Below are 7270 nucleotides of genomic sequence, written 5' to 3' on the forward strand. Positions count from 1 at the left end.
AAACTCAACCACAAAGAAGGAAAATAAATAAAAATTTTGACTAAGGGACTCGAACCTGACAAAGAGGTTTTTTTAGTCTAAAATTATACTTTTGCTCAAATTTCAAGTTTTTGACTTAAAATTCTAGCTTATCGATTTTTTAACTTCTGAAAAACTCTATTTGGTTTGAAGGTTAGGGTCCCAAGACTGTGAGAAAACTTAAGAACAACGATGTGGGATGGATCGATTTTCGTTCAGTAATCGTTTGTAAAAATAAATCTACGACACAGATTGGTTATAGACAAGAATGCATGGCCAGATCTGAGACTCATCCTACTCGATCTGCCCATCTATACTCGACCAATGAAATTTGAATGAATACAACATAACACAACAATAATCTCTCAAAGAATCGCAAATTTGACTCAAAATTCAAAAGAAAAAGGCAAAAGAAAAAGGGTATTACCGTTTTTGGGGTGGGTTCGAGTGAATACACATATATTTTGTGTATACTTGGTGTATATGCTAAATATACTTAGTTATTAACTAGTTATAATTAAAGAAAATTCAAACCACTGGGAAAATTAGGTTGCCACATACTTTATAATAACAAAGAAAAGACAAAAAATAATTTTAAAGGTCGGTTAAATCGTTGATGGGCCTGAAACTTTAATTAATTGGCCCAACGTACTTATTTCAATTATGGCCTTCTAATTTTGAAAATTAGGACAAACATATGATTTTAAGTTAAATACCACAGGCTAATTTCTTTTTTTTTTAAAAAAAAAAATAAGCTAATTCCTTTAAATGAAAGAACAATTAAATTAATTGAGACTAAGGAAAAAAGACAAGGGGAAAATATATATGAAAAGGGCTCATTTTTGTAATAATTATCATTTAATTAATTAACTATTCTAACTAAATCATAAAGGGTGATTATACTTATTTTTTGTAAAAATCAGGAGTAGTAAAGAAAAGGTAAACAATTAATTACTTAAACTATTTAAATTATCCAAAGTTTAGAGGTGAAAATAAAAGAGAAATGTTAAACAAAATAATTTAAATGATTAAACCAGAATAATTCAATCATATATCTTGAAAATTATTTATTATTCTCTAAATAAAATATGATGCATAAAAATCTTTTCTTGATTTAAAAGGAAAAAATATTGACCTAGGCATTTTTTGTAAAAATCATTTAAAGCCATTAGATATATTCAGCTTATTCACTTATTACCCAGGGGCCTCGAGTGATTAAAATGACTTACGGGAGGTAAAAAATTAGGTGTCAACAATACCAACCTGGTATATATCATATACTGATAGGGTATCACAGATGACAGATTTATTCCTTAAAGAAAACTTTACTCAGTCCTCTATGATGACCGCATGGTATATATCATATACTGACAGGTTATGATAAATCACTTGTTCAATAAAAACAATTATCAGTTCTCTATGATACTCACACGGTATATTTCATTTGCCGACAGAGTACCATAGAAGACTCTTCATTCCTTCAAAAAAACACAACCCATTTCTTAAAAAATAAAAAAATACTTTTATGTTCTCTTTGGTACTCACATAGTATATATTATATACTTGAAAGGATATCATAAATGACCTATTCATTCCTTCAAAAGACAACACTCTGCAGTCTTCTATGATACTCACATGGTATATTTCATATAATGATAGAGTATCATAGATGACTGATTCATTTTATTTAAAAAAAAAAAAAACACAACTCATTTCTTAAAAATTAAAACAAAAATCTCAAACCTCACAAAGGACCGATTCATTCCTTCCAAAAAAAAAAAAAAAAAAAAAAAAAAAACTCATCAATCCTTTGTGATACTCACATAGTATATATCAGAGAATTTGACCAAATACATCCCTATTGTTTTACCACAACTTTCATTACATCCTTAAAATATTCCACTTAACCAAGAACATCCTTCAAGTTTAAAAAAAGTGACCAAAAACATCCTTCCGTCAACTTTTCCATCTTCTCTAACTGAATAACCTTTTTTCTTGCTAACAATACATATACTTCAAATTTCAATTTTTAGATTTATCAGCTGCAATCTAGTAGAAGGGCACATCACATCTCAAAAAGAACCCCATTCTAAATTCAGAAATAATCCAGAAAATGGAATTGGTATAGGAAGTTCATCAAAAACAAAATCTGCTGAAGCTTGAGAAAGAAATGTAGAAATGTCACTGTGCCTATTATGAATTAGCTCATTTAATAGTCTTCCCTCTTCTCTTCTATTTTGAGAAAATGTAAAACCGTATCCACAGGAAGACACCGTAGAACTGACTTATTCTGTTTTTTTTTTTCTTCTTCTTAAGTTCTGCGTTGATTTGTCATTCTTAAATAAAGATTTCAATTTCAGCTTCTAATTTGATCAATCGCAATTTAGAGTAAGTCAAGTGTATGGGTGAAAATCGTGCCTAACACGTGGACCAACATGTAGTTGACACGTGTTACTTAAATACAATAGCGTAGACAGATCTGATGGTAGTGCCGAGCACAACATTTACGAAGAGGTAACTTATACCGACGACATGGTCAACGAATCGAACATCAACGGGAACAACATACAAGACCCTCTTGATTACGCATTAAATAGAGTTAATGCAATAACGGCGAAACGGTTTCTGACGACCAGAATTAAGGAATTAAATGACAATCATTAATTCAGCAATTAATGATTGTCGTTACATACACACAACGGAAAAGGCACCAGATAGGACCAGATATCGATAAATAGTACTTTCACTTGTATATCTAGGCATCGAATACTTACTGAAAAATACATTATTATTGATTACTTTCAGCTTATTATTATTATTGTTCTGATTCTCTTATCATCAAGCTCTTGTTTATTCTTGGCAAAGGAGAAATCCATCACTGCTATTCATCACAGTTGGTGTAAGTTTACCTTTTCCCTTTGTTTATCTATTCTTTATCAATATTTAATAACTTGCTTGTGTTAATCCAACCATTTTTATTGAATTACTACCTACTGTAGTTAATCTTATTTAACATTTAATACGAATTTTACTATTTGGGCAAAGTACGATTTTTGACCTAAACTGTTTGGCGCCGTCTGTGGGAATTCTACAGTTGGCCTTGTAGTTTGATCTCTGTTTACACAAGCATTATTACTTTGGCATTCTCTTTTGCTTTTGCATTTCAGAAATGGCAGGAGATACCCCAATGGATGCTACTCCAAGTAACACTAATGGGATTAGAAACGTTAACAACAAAGGATTAGTTGACCCAATCAACGAAACAACAGGAAAAACATCAACGTGGGATCCAAATAGCACTTCACTCCCGATGAGCCCAAAACAGGTACAAAACCTAACAGGAAGAGCAGCAGCATTGTCCAGGGTCATTCCCAGGTCATCAGAGGGAAGCCGTAAATTCTTCACCGTACTTAAGAAGCAGCAAGACTTTGTATGGACACCGGAATACAAACCAGCACTACAAGAGCTAAAAAGGTATTTATCAAAGCCCGTCGTTACTATTAAAGCCTAAACCTAGAGAGAAGCTACTGATCTACCTCGTCGTCTCAGAAGTGTCGGTAAGCGCAATCCTCATACGTGAAGAAAAAGATAAACAACCTCCAATTTATAATGTCAGAAAAACACTTGTTGGTGTTAAGACTAGGTATCCTCACTTAGAAAAATTAGCCTTAGCATTAATTCATGCTGCTACAAAATTAAGACATTACTTTATATGTCATCCTACTTCCATAGTCATGACATTCCCCCCCCCCCCCCCCCCGAAGTATTCTTCGCAGGCCGGAATTGTCAGGAAGGTTAGCCAAACGGGCAATCGAACTTAGTAAGATCGATACAACCTACCAACCCTGAAATGACATAAAGTCACAAGTCTTAACTCTTTTATAGCTAATTTTAGTTCAAAAATAACGTTAGAGCTTAAGAAAGAAGCATTGCAGCTTTGGGATCATCCTATGAAATTTAGACCCTGTATACAGATGGGTCATCGAATGAAAATCGTTCAGGATTAGGCATAACTCTCAAGGTTCCGACATGAGAAATTTTACACCAAGCCACAAAATGTGCAAAAGGAACTAACGAGGCCGAGTTTGAGATCGTTATTGCAAGTTTAAAATTGGCCCTGGACTATGGAACGGATAACATCAAGTTATTTTGTGAATCTCAACTAATTGTCAACCAAGTTAATGGGACTTTTAATATAAAAGAACCCCGAATGCAGAAATTTCAGGCCCAAATATCTGAACTTTTGTCGAGATTCAAAGAATGGGTACTATCAGAGTACAATTGGTAAAGACTCTCAAGAATTTATTCGGCACTACGAAAAATGTCAAAAGTATGTAACGGCGATACACAAGCCAACAGAATTTCTCCATTCGGTTATCTCCCCGTGACCATTCATGAAATGGGGACTTAACGTCATGGGACCATTCCTAAAATCCAAAGGTGCTTACGCAACAATTGAGCAAACATAAGTGATTAATTTTCTCCGGAAAGACATCATATGCCGCTTTGGGATCCCGAAGGAAATTAGTTGTGATAACGGAACCCAATTCATGGGATCAGAAATCACAAGCTTTCTTGACAAACTTGGGGTAAAAAGAATTAGGCGTTCACCATATCATCCATCCGACACTGAACAAGAAAAATTAACAAAAAAGACTTTATTCAACATTCTAAAAAAGAAGAATTGGGAATACGAAAGGTAGGAGTGACACACAAAACCAATACTGGAGAAACTCCTTTTTGTTTGGTTTATGGAGCAAATGCATTAATACCCATTGAGATAATGGATCCGAGCATAAGATACACTAACACCGTTGAAGAAGATAGCAATAAAGCCATGGAAGATAGGCTTGATCTCCTTGAAAAACACCGTGAAATGGATTTGATTAAACTTACAGCCCAAAAAATGACAAGCAGGAAGGTACTACAACGATAAGGCTCAAATACGGAAACTCAAACTCGGGGACTTAGTCTTGCGATCAGTGACCCCAACAACCAAGATCCCGAATGAAGGCAAGTTAGGAGCAAATTGGGAAGGACCATACCGAGTTGCAGGAAATGCAGGAACATGAGCATTCCAGTTAGAGACTATGGAGAGGGAGATCATCACCAACAATTGCAACATAAGCAATTTAAAGCTTTATCATTCCCAACACAGAGATATATTCTACAAGCTGAACTCTTTACCCAGGCTTCATCCCGATTGGGATTTACCGGGAAAGCTTTTAATGAGGCAGTAAGTAGGATATACGGGAATGGTATACATGCTACATTGCTTAAATATTCATACTTCACACCCAAACAATGGCGGACTATCAATAGGGATTGCTAGTCATCCCGATTAAGGCCTCCGGGCTGCGATTTGTATTTATTTCATCAATGAAATTGCAAATCTCTCAAGATTACAGTACCTTTGTTTCGGTGATTAGTATGGTTTCGAAGTAGTGACTTTGACTGGTTAGCAGGAAATTACGCTTATAATACCAGTCGGTTATATAACATCGGTGAACATTGCACAAATATGATCCCGATTCATGGAGAAATTATATCACCCGTAACTTCGATTATTTAAATTTACTATATGGTCATGTATTTCTCAAGGAATGATTCAATTCCATCAAATTCAATATGTATAGCTAAAGCTCCCTTAGTGCAATGAAAATGAGAAAACACACTCATAAGATGATTCAGCCAAAAAAAAGTTTATTCATTTAAGACAGAGAAAGTACAATAGAAAGACACTCGGAAATACTAAAAGCATACATGGATTAACTCTTCTACTTAAGATAGCACGAATCTAAGAATCAGCAATGGTGAGATAGCAGGAATCAAAGAATCAGCAATGGTAGCAGGAATCTAAGAATCAGCAATGGTGATCATAACTTCAAGAACCAAGATTAGAATTATTTGATGGCACCACGAACCAAATCAGCACACACTTTTTCAAGATTCTTAACGTTCTTGAAAGAGAGAGCGATTCTGATCTCCGGAATCCTCTCCGAAATCTTCTAAATCTTCAAGAGATGATGCTGCAGCTTGGAGGTCATTAGTGGTAGCTTGAAGAGATGTGGTCAAATGAAAACCTGGAGTGAGAACTTCCTCAAAAGCCTCTTTCTAAGATTTAAGGATATCCACGTTGCGTTGAAGGCGCAATGGCTTATATCGGGAGTAGCAACGTTCACGTGAAGCTTCAACACTTCTAAGCTGATCCTGAAGATCCGCATAGGATGTGTTCAATACTTGTATTGTGTTATCCCGATGTCGTAACGCACCAACAACATCTTCCAGGCGCAGCATCAGCCAGCTTCAACAGAGTCAGAATCACGAAGGTCAAACTTAAGGTTTTTTATTTTTATCTTAAGTTGTTCGTTTTCTTTTCTCGTTTTAGCAACATGTGATGAAGAAGCCGCAGCAAGGGCATGACCTTGTAGAAGCATCTTAGAAAGTTGATCTAAAGATAACTCCGCATGATTATGAGACATTCTTGGTAACGGTAAGGATCCCGAAGAGCTTTCTTGTTGGAAATGGTTGACACTTCTCAGAGACACACCTCTTACCGAAGGCTCGGGAATAGGAGGAGGAGCAACAAAGTGACGAATACCAGCTTGAACCTCCTCGTTATCATCTTTTATTACGATTATATCCCTCTTTCATTTTTTATTCGAGGGTCCAGCCCTTTCTAAAGGAAAAACTAAGAGAAGAAACCTTAAACATCTCCAAGTACGAATGATATCCCGAGAGGATTCTAACAAACCCATGATCCAATCAAGAATATCTGTAATCTCGCTCGGATCAACAGGATTTGGCATTGGGTTCCATGTCTCTGGGAAAACATTGTCAGAGGGGCGATGGAGTAATTCTGCTTAAATTTTGACAAATCGATGTAATTGACCCACATCGCCGGAATCAATAGGATCGATTAGGTTGCGTTCTCCAACAAATGAAACAAACCGTCCCGAAAAATAAAGGGAATGTATAGATAGATCAAATGATCCAAGGTAAAAGGAAGATTAGCCTTAACAGCTAAATACCGAAGGCAATAAAATAATCTCCAAGTATTAGGCACAATTTAGCCAACACACATTGTATAAGCGGCAGAATTCCTCAATGACAATAGGGATGGGTAACATAAACCCAATAAGGAAGTGAAAAATAGGCATTAAAGAAAAATCATCAACATGGTGATATAGTTTTGTCCCGTTGTCAACAACTGAAATCACATCAGGACCCAAGCTGCATTCTTGAGCAACTG

Source organism: Lycium ferocissimum, chromosome 5, assembly GCF_029784015.1.
Source record: "Lycium ferocissimum isolate CSIRO_LF1 chromosome 5, AGI_CSIRO_Lferr_CH_V1, whole genome shotgun sequence".
Classification (NCBI taxonomy): domain Eukaryota; kingdom Viridiplantae; phylum Streptophyta; class Magnoliopsida; order Solanales; family Solanaceae; genus Lycium; species Lycium ferocissimum.